Source organism: Syngnathoides biaculeatus, chromosome 1, assembly GCF_019802595.1.
Source record: "Syngnathoides biaculeatus isolate LvHL_M chromosome 1, ASM1980259v1, whole genome shotgun sequence".
In the NCBI taxonomy this organism is placed as follows: Eukaryota; Metazoa; Chordata; class Actinopteri; order Syngnathiformes; family Syngnathidae; genus Syngnathoides; species Syngnathoides biaculeatus.
Genome location: NC_084640.1, coordinates 16,128 through 36,835, shown reverse-complemented (window position 1 = coordinate 36,835; position 20,708 = coordinate 16,128). Strand labels below are relative to the sequence as shown.

General features: G+C 41.5%; 1 long non-coding RNA gene and 1 pseudogene across 1 annotated transcript; both read right to left on the bottom strand.

Annotated features, from left to right (window-relative positions):
- Positions 1-211: 211 nt before the first annotated feature.
- LOC133504041 (protein OSCP1-like) lies at positions 212-19,868 on the bottom strand (annotated as a pseudogene).
- LOC133504562 (uncharacterized) lies at positions 15,655-18,982 on the bottom strand. The gene is made up of 3 exons (XR_009796072.1): positions 18,746-18,982; positions 18,488-18,565; positions 15,655-18,400 (listed from the first exon to the last, which is right to left on the bottom strand). It is a non-coding gene; the product is annotated as an uncharacterized LOC133504562 (long non-coding RNA).
- Positions 19,869-20,708: the final 840 nt, after the last annotated feature.

Sequence of the window (20,708 nt, the reverse complement as noted above, 5' to 3'; positions counted from 1 at the left end):
TTGCAGGGGCTCGTTCAATTGGAATTGCACTTCTATCCATTTTCCAAGCTGAGGTTCTGTTGTAAAAGATTTGTTCTTTGGGACTATTATTTTCTAAAAGAGCAATAATCGCCAATTCATATTTGATTCTGTGTATCAATAATGGCGATAAATGAATTCAAACTTTTTTAGAATAATCTTTAAAATTTTATTTAGAGGAGATAAACTGCAGGAGAGTGAAAAGTGGTTTGAAGACACGATTTGAATATTAACATATCACAAAAGTCAGAGGTCATCCATCATGGCCAGCAGGTCATCTCCTTTGTTGCTGTTCACATCCTCTGGCATCTCCTCACATTCTGCAAAAAGGCCGGTGATTTGAGCCAGCTGAGTTGCTGAATGTTCATCCTGAAATATTAAACATTTCTGTCATGCCGGATGTACAGAAACACGCGATGGATGCATGCGATTACCTGCAGGGCTTGTATATTTATCACTCCAAATGACTCCTTGGGGCCACCTGAAGCTCCTCTATTTAACAAAATAAGTTACAAATTAAACACCCACATCATGGTAAAGATGCCAGATAAGAACTAAAACGTTTACCCCTCCTCCTCCTCCTCCTCTTGGTCCAAATTTAACAGGTTGATATGAAAGCCGGTTTGATAGGCGGAGACATCCTCAAGCTCAACAGTGCCCATCAGACGGGCCAGGAGGTTGAGCTCTTCTTTAGCAAGTGGGTTGGGAGAGGTTTCAGTCTGTGGCATGGTGGAGATAAAAGGTTGTAGTGGTTATACTGTAGCAGAAAGTCGTGTCCAAAGAGTATGCTGCATGCAGATTTAAGGCCCATATATGAAAGCTTGCCACAATTTGTCCTTTGATATTTTTCCCCCATAACTAATGATAGAAATGATATTTATCAATGGCAGGAGTAATTATGTTCCATTGTGAGATGAGGCGATTATTAGGGTTCCCACAAAGAATGTTCATGGAACTACCTGGCACTCAACCAACACGCATATTCTGTGAACAAACGGAGTGCAGCTCGGCATCTGTAGCAGGTGCCGTGACTTGCTATATGGTTTGGCTCTTAGTTAAACTTCTTTACTTATTTTAAACAGCATCAAGCAATCATGAATATCACCGCAGTACAAAAAAAAAAAGGTACGTACTAAACTGTGCTTTTTGGCGTACCCTTTATGTGCTTTAAATGTTTGGCATTTCCCTTTATATGCTTTAAATGTTATAACATTTGACATTCCTCATGTACTGAAGACGACATAACCAGTGTGTACAGTTTTCCTGTCAAATTACCTTCACTGAGGGAACCTTGGATGATTCGCCTCCAAAATGTACACTGTACCTTTATTTGGAAGAAACACAGGAAAAGAAGGGTTAGCCACACATGTAGCGTCGTTTAAAAGTTAAAATAAAAAATGGTTTTAGGTGCACGACATGTTCACGCCCAGTTTGATGACTCTGTCTCCGTGTAGGCCGAATGATGCACCTTTTATGGGGAGGCTGTAACACCCGAGGAGAACCTGCTCTGCTGCATTTCTCGCCCCTTATTGTCAAATATCCTGAAAGACATGACGGTCGTTTGGGATAAATAACAAATTCTTCTGTAAAATGATATGCTCTCACCGAATTATCCCGGGAACATCCATTCCATGAGTCACCGGGCCTGTGGTTGACAGGGCGAACCGTCCATTGGGATTCTGGATTTCGTTTTTGAGGAAAACTGACACCTGAATGAGAAAGCGCAGTGGAGAAATGACGCCGTGTTTTTATTTCATCTAACATCAGCGCTCACTTAGAAAGCAAGGAACTCACCCGGATGTGTGTGTCCTGCTAAAGAATGTAAGTAGCGTTTGTCGGAGAAGTTGGAAGTCATAGACGAGTATACCTGCAGTGAAAACAAATTTGCCATGAATGTACTGTAAAATGGCAGCTATAGACATACTTTATATTGATAATTGCCTATATGTCACTCAAAAAGAATATCACTCAAGATTATATGATAACATTTAGCCAGTGTCCTTTCAGTTGGTGAAATTATACGGTTTGGTCAAACAATTTCTTGTGCAATTCTTTTGTTTTATGCTCCACTTTTACAGTATATATTAACTGGGAGTGACAATATTAAGAGCATAAGACAAGCACACTGTCACTTATTTGCAAAACTGTGAGAACAGACACTGAGGAATACTTAAAAATGTTTTATTAGATTAAGATGTCTTTAAATATATGTTATATAACGTCTCATTAGATCAGGGGTGGCCAGACTTTTTTACCTCAAATCTACTTTTCAAGCAGCCAGCCTCTCGGGAGCTTCGGACAACGGGGTGGGAGGTGTGGGGGAGATTGATGATGATGATAATGCTCCCAAACCCTTTTAAGGTTAATGTTATCTTGCCTCCTATATTTAAAATACAGACTTAGCTTTTTGTGCGTTGTATTGTCTGTGCTTTCATCCTGGATCAGGCTGTGCCAAGTTAGAATTTTAAAATTACACACCATCTCATCCTGCACTTTCTACTTTGGCTTCAGACCAGAAATTTCCCACTCGGAAAAGAGAAAATCTCATCCACTATAAAACATATTGATGGGCTGCATAAGTACTGTAACACTTCTAATTGTGAGTATACGTCTTGAAAAGGGGGGATGGGCGGGTGTAAGTTAAACTAGGAAAAGAGACGACGGCGGAGCAGCAGTTGTTGTTAGAGAAAGTGCCGTGTGCTGCCTAAAAGAAACTAGTGGCGTCTTTTCATTTTTTACAGTATGTACGTGAATTGTGCCATTGGATGTAGCAACCAGTCATCCCTCACTCATTGAATCACAATGAAAAATGCCAGAAATTGAATAGCTGTATGTTATACTTTCAATTTGCATTTCATTTTTTCTGTGCGCAATGCAGAATATCTGCGAAGAGACTGCGTCAGCAGTGCACAATTGGGCACGCACGCAGTTTAGAGGGACCATTGGTTGATGGGCTTTTTTTGCCACACGATTGACCAAGACTGCATCGCGATCAATGCATTAAGCATCCCTGCATTAGATTGTGGGTTGTGAGCCACTGTGAACCAGTGACCAAAACTTTTGTGATGAACACGGGGTTCATGTATTCTGGATCAGGTCTACCTCAATGAGCTTCCTATGAGTTTCATCCACTTTGTTCACAACGGCTGGAGTGTCCTTCACGAATTCCCTAATGGTGTCAATGTGATTGTATGAGATGAGCAGCAGGTCCTTAGGGCGTGGACAGTGGAAGACTTGATACTTGAAGGCCATGATCATCAGCTCGTAGAGCTGTTTGAGAACAGACAGAACATACAATATGTTCAATCTGGGTAATGGGCGCGATTTTGCCAATTTTCTGTTGCTGGTTCGTTCTCACGGTCAGTTTTGACTTACTTTCTTAGAAGCATTCATTGAATAGTATGTTCATCATTAGCCTATGTTTTCCATACGGAGAACGATTTCTCATGTCATTGTTACCTTCTCCATGCTGACTGTGTTCAGCTTCATGATCGAGACGTGCGCCAAGCGAGTCAGTACGACTTTCATTGTCCTGTGCGAATATAGCAGTTGAGGTTTCAAAAGTTCGTCCATGAAGGCTTTACTGAACATGGTCCCGACAATGTCGTTCATCACTGTCAACGGGAAGCGACAGAAAAATATAGTGATTGGTCCCATATACTATGGCACAAAAGTGAGTTCATGCTTCACATTTTTGTAAATAATGGTACAACAGTGAAAGAAATGACACTTAGCTACAGTGTAAAGTTGTCAGTGTACAGTATGTACAACAATGAAAATTTCCCGATGCGTCCATATAGCTCAACACACAGGCATTTATGTCTAAGACAATTGCAACAAAAGTGAATACACCCTTAGCCTGTACCTCTTTTTCTGTCATTTTCAGACCATACTTCTGCAACGCCCCCCCCCAAAAAAACAAAAATAGGAAACATTTGTTAAACATTCAAAAGTACAAGCAAATGTTTCTATTTAAAATGTTTTTTGCACTGTATGAGTGGCAGAGGCAAGTTTTCAACTTACCTTTTTCAGACTTGCCCTCAGAAGTGCTGTGAGCTTGCAGGCGTTGGTCCAGTATGTAAAGCATCTCCCCTCCGAGGTTAATCAAAACCAAGGGGAGAGTTTTCATTGACATCCTGGAATACGGTCTAGAGACAATTTAACTTCTTGAACGTTAGAATTGCCATCATCATTTTTTTTTTTTTTGTCAGGGCACGTTTTGTGGATTGTTTCCTTGCTCTTCTCTAAGCATGCCTCTGCAGAAAACACTAAGATGCAACAGGTGGTCAGGATAAGGATCAGCCACAGTCACGCTCCAGCTCACTGGCCGGTGCACAATGACGTCATATCCGGGATATGGCCTCATGCGATCCAATGAGCCTGTAGGGAGATGGTAAATCATTGTTGACTCTTATCGCTCCACTGTATCATAACTAAAGGACTCTGGGACTCACGAAGTTGACTCTGCAGGTCCAGTCTGGGTACTTGGTGGCGTGGATCCGGCTGAGCAGCTCAGATTTGAGGAAGTGTCCGTGCTGCTCGCTGGGCATCAGTGACTTCCACTGTGGACATCATCAAAGTGTCAGCGCACAATTGCAAACAGACAAGGGACGAGCAAGTATTTGTGGCAAACACACCATCTGCCCCAGGACTTTTTTGACCATGGAGATGTCTTGGCGCAGCACAGCGGCCCTGACAACAAGCTGTTGCTCCTTCATGGACACCATGAGGGCGTTTGGGGGGCTTCTTTATAAAAGGTATTTTTTTCATTTTTGGTCTAACAGGAAAACAAAGCATCGGTGTGTCACCTCTGTGTGCCTGTGCCAGGAAAGACATTTTACAGAGAATACTTTGAATTTGCCAGCGACTGTTGATGAGGATGGACACATCCAGGCACCAGCTCGTAGAAGGTCTTCACTAATCTACAGACATTAAGAGACACATGTTGAAAAAGTGTGCCAAAACCAAACATTCAAACATTTTCAATAAATTATTTACATTTGATATTTTGTCAGAAGTTGTATACAATTGTGTTCCATCACACCAACAGGAAGGTGATTGATGGTGCACTGGAGGTCTGCCACACACGCGCACACACGCACGCTTACACGCACACATGCACACACACTTTAACAAACTAAAATTTCAATTTTATATCTAGTAATCACGAGTAACTATAATGACTCACAAGCAAAATAAGAAAAACCATTATTTTATTATTGGATCTTTTAAACCCAATTTTATTCTTTTCGAGTTCAATCTAGATTAAAATTGTTCTAATGTTGCCAATATGGCTTTACATGTCCAATCATTGCTCTAACAATGCCGTCAGAACTAGGAAAATACTGGCATATAACTCAAGTAGCACACAAATGTGGAGGCTGTAAACGAAAGATTTATTAAAGCAGATCTAAAAATATTTACCTCATTACCCCAAAGGAATAGAGTTTCATAATGTTATAAAAAAAATTGTTTTTATCTTCTGAGTACAGTACAGGCGAACTCGGCTCCTTGAAGTGTTTCAATCAACTGTTTCCTCTAACAACTAAGCGTATGCGTGGAATCAAAAATAAGTTCCCCTCCTTTCCGATGCATTTTTATCCAAATAAATTACCTGAAATGTACAAGGTTTTCAGGATTTAACATTTTACATGAAATGTCTCTGTCTTTTTATCCAAATCAAAAACGTTCAAAAATGAGAGCTCCGCCCAAAGAGCAAATGCAGGTGTAACATGAGCACCTTGTGGATTTATTAAAGAACGAAAAAGACATAGAAACAAATATATGTGTAAAGACTTAAACTATGTTGTTGATGGCATGTTCTAAGATTCTCTATGTGCAGATTTTAGATTAATGTATGAATCGACTTTCATCATAACTTTACTATCAAAGTTCGGTTACACTCACCATCACATCTCACGGTGAAGAGGCGCTCTGGGTGACGTCATTCGTCAATCGTTGAGGAGAAGCAATGGTGGAGCTAACGAGGGAGCTAGCTAACTGATGATGGCTATGACCGACATTTTGTCCTGTACACTCAGAGGGAAATAGGGTTAGAAAAAAGGCATCTTTTTACCTTCTGGCGAGTTCACAATATGGTGAGTCTCCTCGCATGGGCTTGCGATGTGGACGCCATTTGAGGAGACCCAATCTAAAAATGAGTGTACTAAAAACTTGCTCGAGTCGAAACAAGAGAGATATTTAGCTTGGAAAAAAGACGTTCGGTGACATTCTTAGTGTTGTGTTATCGTTTTTTTTTTTTTTTTTATAAACACAAATTAGTACAATTCATCTCACAGAAGTATTACATTTAAACATATTGTGAAATTGGCGCAATTGCTCAATAAATGGCAGTACATTTCCTGTGTTTAGGCCAGGTTTTCAAGATTTGTCAAGTATTCAGTTGGCTGCCTTTTTATATTTGCAATTACCGCTGCATAAAAATCTGAGTGACTGATTCAGGAAATGGAGGGGTGGCGAGAGATGCCAAAAATGTATTTGAAGACTACATTTAATGAAGAATAATATGACTCAAGTTGACGGCATGGTGGAGCAGCTGGAAATCCTTGACCTCAGTTTAATAAAATAAATCTGGTTGCACAAGGATGCACTCTAACCCTCGAGTTACTGTGGGCAGTATTTGTTAGTCTAAAGTTGTTGTCCCAACTCACTTTGATTGAACTGCGAAGCCTGATATCAGACTGTGTGTGGACACGTGTCGTCCTTTCTGGTTTGATTGCCGATCTTGAGTTGAACTTCACTGTTACTATCATGAAACTCAAAAACTCAAGTCTGAAAATATTCTGCAAATAAAGATAATTCTGAAAACATCTGTCAGTTCTGAGATGTGAGTCATGAGACTACTAATTGATTTGTCACTAGTGCAAAATTCTTTCTTTGCAATGGTTATATAATGCTAAGTTTGTGGTGAAACAGGTTTGAACGGTTAAGGTGTAGTCTGAGCAATTGTAAAGATCTGTGAAAAAATACAAACTGCGAAAAATTTTAAAGTTGAGGCTTCAGGTTGACATCAGCAATATCAGATCCACTTTCCTCATTAAAATGTCACAATTCCATCCCAACTGTGGATATTCCTGGCTCTAATTCAAGTTCCTAACACCACCTATGTTTAAAAAAATACTTTGAATGTTTATATTATGAGTTTTTCATCTGCGTTAAGATAGAATCCACTTTTTTGTGGAGTATATATGCAATAATAACTATTATGACTTTAAATATCTACATTCATCCATCCATTATCTAACCCTTTTCCGGCTTGGGTCGCGGGGGAAGAAACTTCAGTAGGGAAACCCAGACTTCCCTTTCCCCAGCCATTTCTTCCAGCTCTTCCGGAGGGATCCCCAGGCTTTCTCAAGCCAGCCGAGAGACATAGTCTCTTCAGCGTGTCCTGCGTCGTCCTCGGGGTCTCTTTCCGGTGGGACATGCCCGGAACACTTCACCAGGGAGGCGTCCAGGAGACATCCGAATCAGATGCCCCAGCCACCTCATCTGGCTCCTCCCAATGTGGAGGAGTAGCGCCTCGACACTGAGCCACTCTTGGATGACCGAGCTTCTCATCCTATCTCTAAGGGAGAGCCTGGACACCCTGCGAAGGAAACTCATTTCGGTCGCTTGTATCTGGGCTTTTGTTCTTTCGGTCACAGCCCAGCTCGTGCCCATAGGTAAGGGTAGGAAGGTAGATTGAATGGTAATTTGAGAGGTTCGCCTTTCGACTTAGCTCCCTCTTTACCACAACGGACCGATACAAAATCCGCATCACTGCAGACGCTGCACTGATCCATCTGTTGATCTCCCGCTGCATTCCTCCCTCACTTGTGAACAAGACCCCAAGATACTTGAACTCCTCCACTTGGGGAAGGATCTCATCCCCTACCTGGAGAGGGCACGCCACTCATTTCCGACTGAGGACCATAGTCTCAGATTTGGAGATGCTGATTCTCATCCCAGCCGCTTCACATTCGGCTGCGAATCGCTCCAGTGAGAGCTGGAGATCACGGCTTGATGAAGCCAACAGAACCACATCATCTGTGCATCAAGTGCAGGGATATGATGCTGAGGCCACCAAACCGAACACCCTCTACACCTCGGCTGCGCTGAGTAATTCTGTCCATAAAAGTTATGAATAAAATCGGTGACAAAGGGCAGCCTTGCCGGAGTCCAACTCTCACCGGTAACAAGTCTGACTTATTGCTGGCAATGCGGACAAAACTCTGACAGTGGTCGGACAGGGACCAAACAGCTTGTATTAGGAGGTTCGGTACCCCATATTCCCGAAGAAACCCCGACAGGACTCCTCGAGGGACACAGTTGCCTTCTCCAAGTCCACAATCTACACAAGTCCATAGTCTACAATGTCTTCATTTTAACACTAGATGTCGCCACAGATCCACCCAAGATGAGATCTGATGTTTCGGCCTTGCAGGTGGTCAGCAGTTCGGTTCTCCGGACAAGTTAATTCTCTTTCATTGCTGAATGAAGGGCAATTTATCCATCCAGCCATTTTCTTAGTCGCATATCCTTACAGGGGTTGCGGGAGTGCTGTAGCCAATCCCAGCTGTCAACGGGCAGGAGGCGGGTTAAACCTTGAACTGGTTGCTTGTCAATCGCAGGGCACGTGGAGACAGACAACAGTCGCACTCACATTCACACCTCGGAGCAATATGGAGTGTCCAATTAATGTTGCATATTTTTGGAATGTGGGAGGAGAAAACCCACACAGTTATCTGGAGAACATGCAAACTCCACACAGGCGGGCTGGGATTGGATCTCAAATCAGTGAGGCCAACAGCAGCCCCACCGTGCCGCCAGTGCATTTTATTTCTGAAAATGAAAGATTTTTTTGGAGCAGGGTAGTAAGACTTTCTATCAGAGGCGTGTATATCCACGGATGGATTTATGGCATTTAAATGAGGAGAACTTGCCTGACATATGATGTCAGCCCGAAGCAAGTAAGGAATGTATAAAACTTCATTTTTTTCCACTAATTCAAACAATAAATCAGACAACAGGGACAGTATTTTTTCCCTTTTTACAACTTATTGAACAATCTAAGTGGAAACTTGCGTGATCTGTCTGATCTGCCCCACCTGTGTGGAGTTTGCATGTTCTCCTTGCATGTTCTCCTTGTGCCTGCGTGGGGTTTCTCTGGGCACTCCGGTTTCCTCCTACATCCCAAACACATGCAACATTAATTAGACACTCTAAATTGCCCCTAGGTCTGATTGTGAGTGTGGCTGTTTGTCTCCATATACCCTGCGATTGGCTGGCAACCAGTTGGGGTATACTCTGCCTTTTGTCCGATGACAGCTGGGATAGGCTCCAGCACTCCCGCAACCCTTGTGAGGATAAGCAGAAAATGGATGGGTGGGTGGTTTAACCTGTTCGCGTTCGCACTCAGTTTCTAAAATGCTGCATGGTGTGCCTTAAAAATGTGAGCTGCAACTTTTTAATTCTGTACGTTCTAAAAGTGGGGATTACTCTCCATTTTTAACAATATGAGATCTATTCCATTTTAATCCTGCATGTTTTGGTATAGATTTCTATTCATTTCAATGGAAAAAGATGACTTGAGATACCAGATTTTTTGGCATGACCAGGGAGGGTGTTCCAAGGTGGTAAAAAACGAAATGGCTGGATTTATGCTGCATGGCTCAAGAGATTTTTTTTTTTTTTTATCTTTCTCAAGTGGGGCAGTTGGATTTCGCCACGTAGCACCGCGAAGACACACAAAAAATTCACGAGCTGGGCTGTCAGGACGCTTCCCCTAAAGTTTCCACCAGATCTGGAAAGCTGCGAGTTGCTAGTCTGCCATGGCCGCAAGTTGGATAAGGTCTGATGCTGTGGGAAGGAAAACAACTTGTCTTGGAGTGGCCCACAGTGTCAGTGTGCCTCACGTGTTAAAAGTAATCACCCAATACCACTAATTACTTTACAGAATGACAACATTATTTGGGACAGAAGAAAAAAAGTGTGTTTGTTTTTGTAGTAAACCTACTTTTATTCAGATGGCATTTGCATTGCAAGTTTGAGGAAACGCACACAAAATAGAATGAAGAAAATACACTTGTGAAAACATTCAGTGAGAGAGAAATGAAAAGAAAGATGAAGCAATTGATGAAAAAATATAGGTTTATTTTGAAAATGTGTTGGAAATTTCATTGTCTAGTGGCCACCCGCGCCAGCTTCCTCAGCCTCCAGTGCCTCAAGGTGGTCGAATAAGCCCGAGGCCAGGTCCATGCAAAGCATTTCTTCATTGCAGGCAGAAACAGTAACTGAATTGGAGCAGAGCAAAGCATTTCTTCATTACAGGCAGAAGCATGTTACTTAATACTATTTACAATTATTTCTACATTATCCTTCTGTTTATCCTACATTTGCTCAAATCCTTAAATCATCTAATAGATCACCCTTTCGGCTTACAGTCGGAGGAAAATATAGCACTAATTACTTGTAATCTTCTGGATCAGAGAACAGGTCTGGAAGAGAAGTCATTACGTCATCATCGTGGTCAACAATATCACTGTCTTTACTCTGTTGTGCCAATAATGGATATATATGTGCCAATTTTGAATTTGTCGGGGCAATAGCAGTGGTTATAAGTTAGTTAAGTGATGCCTTCATGCAGGGAATACAACAACATCCACACAATGCAAGAATAGCCGCAAACAGCTATAGAAACTAGGACAGAGAACACCAAATTTTTAGATTTGCCAAAGTTTTTTTTTTTTTTTTTTTCCACCACTCAGACCTGGCTGATGTATTTACACCAGAGTGCGCCTTCATCTAGTGGTTCAGGGTGCGGAGGCCTTGAATGGCCCTTGTGCATGACCCATCAGGTGCTATATTTGGAATAAACAACACTGGTCACCGAACATTGATCGGTCACCACCCTTCTCGACCAGGAGCATGTCGACCGCTATGTGTCACGAGTGAGGTTGCAGCTGGTTGTTCCCTTATGGCAATAAAGCCTGCTTCCGTATAATTACCTAGTTTCTGTACATTGTAATGTATGCAGTTGATTCTGTCAACATTTTTTTTCTGGGTTATCCATAACAAGATAGATTCCCATCCTGCAGCAATCTCGTTGACGAACTTATACTCATCTGGTATGCCGTTGGGATGCCATTTGCATCAATGTATGTCAGATCTCCATCTTTCCAAGAGGACCTTCGCCTTACGGAGAACCCAAGGGGAGGTCGAAAGACGGATCTGGCCAATTGTATATCCTCTGCTTTTGATGGAAACACAGTCACAGATAAGAGCAGTGATACCAGTCCACACGTTCCTGATGCATTTATCAGTGTGTCATACAACTTTTGACCAACACACCACCACAACAAATCGCTGCATGGGAGCAGTGGGGCAGTTTGCAGATGGATATCATGACACCATGTTTTGTTGAGACTTCCCACCTTAAAATCTGTCCTTGTAAAGCTAACACAGGAGAAATTAGCCAATGCAACATTAGTAGAAAATATCAGTTTATCATTTACTGCCTTAGTTGTTGGAAAAACACTTTTCCATTTCTGACAAGTGGTGTTAGGAGTTGTTTTAGTCATTACCTCCAGGGTACATTGTGTTGGGATTTCTGTTGGAATGACACGCATTAGTGGCCTAGGGCCCATGCATGTGATGTAACTATAGTTAACCTTGTTAGCTGCATTCTACATTAATAACAACCAGTTTTGTTTCCTATTTGTAAAAAAAGATAATCATAATAATGAAAAAATGTTCCTCAGGCTTTTTCGTTTAAAATACTCCCTCCATAGTATACATACTCTTTTGTATGTCATTTGGGTTTAAGGTAGCATTAAATTGGCAAATGGTGAGAAGAAAGTGGGGGTTTCCTTTAGCATAAGCCCATAGATGGAATCCCCAGCAATTAGACTCTGCCAAGGAATTGAAAAAGTGCTGAACTGATTCACTGGGAGGCACACTTGGAGTCCTCCTCTCATGCCTCGGTGACTCCTGCATAGTTGTTTACCAATGTTATTTGAAATGAGGTTGCGCTTCTTTATCTTATGTGAGGTAAGCATATTTGAGTGAGTATAATTATTGGTTCTGTTGTTATGTATTTTTGTCAGCTTTACAGGTGTCCAAAAGTAGCATATGAACTAAAATATCATTCCGGCTATCAATGTTGCAGCCCAACATGCTATCGTATTATTTAGCCATTTTGAAGTCATGTCGACCAAGTCACCCCTAAATGAGTCAAGTGTCTTTTAAATCTTCACCAGCCTTCAGGTATTTTCAGATACTATAAATCTGCACCCACCGTATGCTGGTCTTTGCTCACCTTTCCCCTTGGGTGACTCAGCTGAGATGACCTTTTACAGTGTGTAAGGTTTCTTTCTGCTATTTTGTCCATGTCATTCAGCTCTTGCTCAGTTTATGCCAGTGTTCGGATAAAACTGCATGTACAGTAGATGTTAATTCATAAACAGACATAGGATGAATAAAAAAATGGTAGTAATAAGGTTATTAAAGCACAGTAACTTGTTACTTTTTTTTTTTTGTGTAGTGCAGGGATGTCGAACTCATTTCTCTTGAGGGCCACGTTGTAATTCGGGTGTCCCTCAGAGGGACATTTCAACTGAAGGCAGTGTGAGATCGATTCCCGCTCAGTGATGGTGTCGACATCTGCACTGCGACTGGCTGGCGACCAGTTCGGGGTGTAGTCTGCCGCTGCCCGAAGTTAGCTGGGATTAGCTCCAGCTCTCTCTCCGAATAAATGCAGAAGGGTTGCATCAGGAAAGGCATACGGCGTAAAAAAATTAAAAAGACAGTTACTGCCGCACCACCATGACAATGGCACAAAAATGGCTTTACACATCAATGCTGATAAAATTCCCAATTTGTTTCTAGTCCTATTAAATTGATGCATGTGAAATTTCCTAGTGAGACGCCATTAGAAAACATTTTTTTTGTTTTTCAAACAAAGTTAATGGATACACAGAATCCCCCAACTTTCTTATTTTTATTTTTTTTTGCATTCGTTATCAATTAATGGCATTGGTGTTATCTCTGGATCTGTGCAAACAGATTGTTTAAGACTGTCCAATAAGATATTGTCTGTACAGTTCAGTCGTCCCAATCCAAATCTGGTTCTTTTTCTGTCCAATCAGGAACATTTTGTACTACCAAAACAAATTGTCCCAAACTCTTCCACTCCTGTTGTAATGACCTGTGTGGTGGTGTCCATTCCTTGTGTAGTGCATTTAGTTTGTCAGTCAGTCTTGTTCCTGTCACCACAACTGATATACCATCTGAGTACAGATAATCGTGATTTTTTTCTGGTATGGGTTGTTATAAGTTTACAGTATCTTATACTACATAGTCACGTGCAATGAGTCACTTCCTACGTCATTTTGTGGTTGTTCAATCACGTCTTGAGCTGTTTGCAGCAAGAAATCTCCTGTTCTTGTGGGAGGTTTGTTTGGAATATCTAAGGTGTAATAATAGAGCCCTGGATTCCTATGTTGTAAGATATTTAACTGTCCTCCCAGTAATTCCTTTTTTTTTTTACTTCTATTTTTCCCGTCAGAGAGGGAATTAAGCCCAGTCCCAGTTTCAGCAAGCCATCTCTTCCCAAAAAATGTACGGGGCAAATTAAAGCGTTGCATTTTGGGAGCATTAGTTGTGACATTTTTGATGGGGAGATGGCTGCTCTCTTCCTCATCTGTGGCCACAATTATTAAATATTTCGCATAAAGCGCTATAAATTTCTCCTTCAACTTTCTCTTTTTTATTTTGTAGCACTCTTTCTGCGTGTAGTGCTTGGTTAACGTAATGTTACAGGCTGCCAGTCGGTTTGTCACCCCAATGTTTTTCAATCCATTGTTTCGTAGGATTATTTGAATTAGCATGAAGAGCATTTTTTTTAATTGCCCTTGATACACACTCCCTGGAGTGTGATCTGCGGGAATGCCTCTGTTTGCTTTAAAACATGAAGTCATTCCAATTATATATTCTTCAAATGGTTCATTGTTATTTTATTTTGCTCTTCCAATAGCAGAACAATTTTTTTTTTTTCTAAATCTAGCAGAGGTGTGCGATATTAACCCTCAAACTCCCTGCTGCTGTGAGAAAGTACTTTGCTGTCATCCAAATTTATTGTACTTCCACACCATTTAAGTGGTAAGATTTTCTCAAGTCTTGCGTTCCCTGAATTATGTTACATCAACTTTATGAGATGTGATACCTTTTATGGCCGTTTTCACATCATATTGAGTCCAGCCTTTTTTTTTTTCTTTTTTTTTGCGTGTGTGTTTGTGTTTCTCTTATTTTATCCTGCAGGTTAACTATATATATTTTTTGTGTGTATGATGAGCTGGCCAGCAAAGTCATATTGTGTTATCCACAAATTTAGATGTTTTGTTTTAGTAGGACATTTGCTTTCTACAAACTTGTAGTCCTTACACATCATCATTATTATTATTTTTTTCAGATGTTGTGTTTCAACTATTTTGCTATCAACTATTTTGCTATTTGTTTTTCCCCTGTTGGAGTCAGTGGTTCACCTAGGGTGACTATACTGACTTCCCCCTGAACAGGGTGACAATTATGTTCCGTTTGAGGTAATTCTCAAGCTTCTTCCACAAGTGGCGGAGAATTCTTACCTCTGCATTCTCAAACTGTTGTCACTCAATTTCCTGTTCAAATGAGGTAGCGAACCTCCACTCACTGACTAGTATTCTCGAGGTTTGGTTCTGCCGCAGTCACCCAGACGCGCATTCACTCATTCCTCATGAGTGTGGGAGTTTCCTACTCACCAGAGATGTCTTCACTTCCTTCGGCTTCTCGTCAACCCTCAGCCTCCAGGCGCAAAGTCGAGGCCCAGTCCCGGAAAGGGTCTCCAGTGCTGTGGCCACGGTCTTTGCCTGGACGTCGACTCGGCCCCTGGAAAACTCAGGTATCTTGAGATCCGGCTCGAAGGACCAAGTAAATGTCAGGTTCACCAATCAGACATTCATTAAACAGGACAAAAAAGGAAGCAAAGACACCAGTTCAAGTCTCGCGAGGAGAGAGGAGAGGAACTGTCTCGTACAATTCACCACTGCACTCTCTGATTATCCTCTCCTCGGCACCTCTATTTATTTAGTTTTAAGACGCCCCTTATTTACATGGATGTTACAAAAAGGAGACAACAAGCAAAACAGTTTGAAACAAGGTGTACATGTTTGTTCATGTGCGTGTGCATGTGTGGAAGATTGCTGAATACATGTGTGGTCATCATTTCTTTAACAGGCAGCAGTTCTAACACTTCTGATGATTAGATGTTTTTGTTCTTGCTATCTCCTGCTAGGAGGCTGCCACGTTATCTCAGCCAGAGCAAAGCATTTATTTATTGGAAGCAAATGTATGATAATTGTGATCACAATTATTCCTACAATAGTGGACATCATCAAAGTGTCAGTGCACATATGGAGAACAACACCAGACAAGCTACACAAAAAAAAAAAAAAACTACAAACACATTAAGACACAGTTATTCAACAACATGAAGTGTGTGAAGATGAGAAGGCATCATCCACATTACATGATATTTATGTGTGTTATTTGCATCATAGCACGTTAGCTCACACTCACCATTTGTGGTGCACCACTGACCTGCAGGCAAAAAACAAAACAGAACAATTATTAACCCACTTTTAATTACTAGTTTCATAGTGACTACAGTATTATTGGTCACATGGAACATGCATCCAAAACACAAAAAAACTAATCATAGCTGTATAATTTGATTTCTGTTGCAAGCCTCGAGTTTCCATTAATGTTACAAAAAGCTTTCTGTAAGTTATTTTTGCTTAAACTATTCATATCTCGCTGTTAATCCTCACAAAACATTTGCAACAGGAACATCAGACAAAAATCCGGAGGACTTTCATCACTGTTACATACTGTACAGTTGATGGAAAAAATCCCGAAATTAGAACTGGAGTGACACAATTATGAGTGAGGCCCCGTAGCTCAGTGGTTAGAGCACTGGTTTGGTTAATCAGGGTTGTGGGTTCATATCCACTGGGGAAACCCTGAAAGGGACAAGCTGAAAGAAACATACACAATGACAGAAAATATGAGCAGTCATGGCGGAACACAATAACTATAAAAAGTTATCTGGCCCTCACAATATGAAAGCTTGCCACAATTTTTTCACCTCGTAACGAACAATAGAAATGATATTTATCAAAGGCAGGACTAATTATGTTCCATTGTGTGCTGAGGCAATTATTGGGGTTCCCACAAAGAATGTTCACGGGACGACCTGGCACTCAACCCACAGCCATATTCTGTGAACAAACGCAGTGCAGCTCAGCTTCTGTAGTGGGTATCATGACTTGCTATATGCTTTGTGTTAAGTTACGTTATGTTTAGTTACTTTAAGTTACATTACGTTTAGTTACGTGATGTTTAGTTACTTTAAACAGCATCAGGCAATCATGAGTATCACTGCAGTCTTTCTTCTTTTTCTTTCGGCTTGTCCCGTTAGGGGTCGCCACAGCGTGTCATCTTTTTCCATTGAAGCCCATCTCGTGCATCCTCCTCTCTAACCCCAACTGCCCTCATGTCTTCCCTCACCACATCCATAAACCTCATCTTCCTCTCGCTCTTTTGCCTGGGAGCTCCATCCTCAGCATCCTTCTACCAATATACTCACTCTGTCGCCTCTGAACATGTCCAAACCATCGAAGTCTGCTCTCTCTAACCTTGTCTCCAAAACATCCAACTTTGGCTGTCCCTCTAATGAGCTCATTCCTAATTCTATCCAACCTGCTCACTCCGAGCGAGAACCTCAACATCTTCATTTCTGCTACCTCAAGTTCTGCTTCCTGTTGTTTCTTCAGCGCCAATGTCTCTAATCCGTACATCATGGGCGGCGTCACCACTGTTTTATAAATGTTGCCCTTCATCCTGGAGGATACTTTTCTGTCACATAAAACACCAGACACCTCCCGCCAACTGTTCCAACCCGCTTGGACCCGTTTCTTCACTTCCTTACCACACTCTCCGTGGGTCTGGATTGTTTTACTTCGGCTAATCTTCATTCCTCTCCTTTCCAGTGCGTACCTCCATCTTTCTAATTGTTCCTCCACCTGCTCCCTGCTTTCACTGCAGATCACAATATCATCTGCAAACACCATGGTCAAAGGGGAATCCAGTCTAACCTCGTCTGTCACCTATCCATTACTATCGCAAACAGGAAGGGACTCAGCGCGGAACCCTGATGCAGTCCCACCTCTACCTTAAATTCTTCTCACACACCAACAGCACGTGTCACCACTTTTCTGCTGCCCTCATACATGTACTGTACTATTCTAACATATTTCTCCGACACACCGGACTTGCGCATGCAGTACCACAGTTCCTCTCTTGGTTCTTTGTCATAGGCTTTCTTGTAGATCTACAAAGATACAATGTAGCTCCTTCTGACCTTCTCTGTATTTTTCCACGAGCATCCTCAAGACAAATAATGCATCTGTGGTACTCTTTCTAGGCATGAAACCATACTGTTGCTCGCTGAAACTTACTTCTGTCCTGAGTCTAGCCACCACTACTCTTTCCCATAACTTCATTGTGTGGCTAATCAACTTTATTCCTCTATAATTCCCACAGTTCTGAACATCGCCTTTGTTCTTAAAATTGGGGACAAGCGCACTTTTCCTAAATGAAAAAATAAATAAATAAACAAATTAAAAAATAAATACATAAATGAATAAATAAAGGGACAACAACACGAGCATCCAGCAGCATTTGAACAGCATCTCCCAGGCTGTTCAGCAACAAGGTACATACAAAACTGTGCTTTTGGTGTAGCGCTACCTTGAATTTACATTTATATGCTTTAAATGTGATCACATTTGACATTCCTCAAGCACTGAAGATAACAAAACCAGTGTGTAGAGTTTTACTGTCAGATTCCCTTCACTGTGGGAACCTTGGATGATTTGCCTCCAAAATGTACACTGTACCTTTATTTGGAAGAAACACAGGAAAAGAAGGGTTAGCCACACATGTAGCGTGATTTAAAAATAAAAATAAAACGTGGTTTTAGGTGCACGACATGTTCACGCCCAGTTTGATGACTCTGTCTCCATGTAGGCCGCCGATTGATGCATCTTTTATGAGGAGGCTGTAACACCTGAGGAGAACCTGCTCTGCTGCATTTCTCGCCCCCTTATTGTCAAATGTCCTGAAAGACGTGATGGTCGTTTGGGATAAATAACATAAATTCTTCTGTAAAACGATGATCTTCTCACCGAATTATCCCAGGAACATCCATTCCATGAGGCACCGGGCCTGTGGTTGACAGGGCGAACCGTCCATTGGGATTCTGGATTTTGTTTTTGAGGAAAACTGACACCTGAATGAGAAAGCGCAGTGGAGAAACGACTCTGACTCTGATTATTTCATCTGACAAAAGCGTTCACTTAGACAGCAAGGAACTCACACGGATGTGTGTCCTGCAAGAATGTAACCAGCGTTTGTCGGAGAAGCTGAAATTCACCTGCAGTCATAGACGATTTCCCTGTAGTGAAAAAAATGTCATGAATGTACTGTAAAATGGCAGCTTTGGACAATCTTTAAGGTTCGAATTGCCTATATACTGTATGAGGTCTCAGTAGATTGTGGGTTGTCAGCCATTGTGAGCATGTGACCAAAACTTTTGTGATAAACACGGGGTTCATGCATTGTGGATCAGGTCTACCTCAATGATCTTATGATCTGAGTTTCATCCACTTTGTCCTTCACAAATTCCCTGATGGCGTCGACGTGATTGTATGAGATGAACAGCAGGTCCTGAGGGCGCGGACAGTGGAAGACTTGATACTTGAAAGCCATGATCATCAGCTTATAGAGCTGTTTGAGAACAGACAGAACATATGTTCAACCTGGGAAATTTTGCCAGTTTTATGCTACTGGTTTGTTCTCGCAGTCAGTTTTGACTTACTTTCATAGAGGTATTCATTGAATAGTATGTTTAATCATGAACGTATGTTCTCCATACGGAGAACGATTTCTCATGTCATTGATACCATCCCCATGCTGACTGCGTTCAGCTTCATGATCAAGACGTGCGCCAAGCAAGTCAGTAAAACTTTCATTGTCATGTGCGAATATAGCAGTTGAGGTTTCAAAAGTTTGTCCATGAAGGCTTTACTGAACATGGTCCTGACAACGTCGTTCATCACTATCAACGGGAAGCGACAGCAAAATATAGTGACTCGTCCCAAATACTATGGCACAAAAGTGAGTTCATGCTTCACATTTTTGTAAATAATGGTTCAACAGTGAAAGAAATGACACTTAGCTACAGTGTAAAGTAGTCAGTGTACGGTATGTACAACAATGAAAATTTCCTGATCTGTCAAAATAACTCAACACACAGCCATTTATGTCTAAGCCAATGGCAACAAAGGTGAATACACCCAGAGCTGAAAATGTTAAAATTGTCCACAAAACAGCAATATTGTATTTTTTGTGGCTACCATTGTTTTTGCAGCACTGCCTGAACCTTCTTGGGCATGGAGCAATGATATGAAAATGGAGTGGAGCAGGATTCCTGTGGCAATCTTTGAAGTTCTGGCGAACTCCATGTCTACATGCAGGTCTGCACTTAATAATTTTATAGACGCCCAACCTAAGATTAGAGAGCACCTGCTTTAGCATACTGCCTGTACCTCTTTTTCTGTCATTTTCAGACTACACTTCTGCAGCGTTCCCAAAAAAAAGTAAAAATAGGAAACAGTTGTTAAACATTCAAAAGTACAAGCAAATGTTTCGATTTAGAATGTTTTTTGCACTGTATGAGTGGAAGAGACAAGTTTTCATCTTACCTTTTTCAGACTTGCCCTCAGAAGTGCTGTGAGCTTGAAGGCGTCGGTCCAGTATGTAAAGCATCTCCCCTCTGAGGTTAATCAAAACCAGGGGGAGAGTTTTCATTGACATCCTGGAATATGACACGGTCCAGAGACAATTCCACTTCTCGAAAGTTGTCATCCTTTTTTTTGTAAGGGCATGTTTTGCGGCTTGTTTCCTTGCTCCTCTCAAGCATGCCTCTGCAGAAAACACTAAGATGCAACAGGTGGTCAGGATAAGAATCAGCCACAGTCACACTCAACCTCACAATGACGTCATATCTGGGATATGGCCTCATGCGATGCACTGAGCCTGGAAGGGAGAAATTTTCATTGGGATAAATTGCGCATGACTAGCATTGTCTCTTATAAAATCATGCACCAAATAGATTAAGCAAAGTCAAAGATAATACAGTGACCTCATTTATTGTTGAGAAAATTGAAAAAATGAGTAAAAACCCAAGGCTAGACAAGACAAATTTGCAACATCTCTTGTCACTACATATTCACAAACATGTTTGTCGATATTTATCAAAATCCCAATTCTAATTAAAATGCAGATGCCAACATACTTACAAGCACCTCATTGCTAGAAACATGTAAGAGAACTCTGCAAACGTCAAAATGACCAAAACTGTCTGCAAATCATTGTCTCTTCGCACACAAAAACATCTGTGAAATTATTGTTGACTCTTATCGCTCCACTGTATCATAACTAAAGGACTCTGGGACTCACGTAGTTGACTCTGCAGGTCCAGTCTGGGTACTTGGTGGCGTGGATCCGGCTGAGCAGCTCAGATTTGAGGAAGTGTC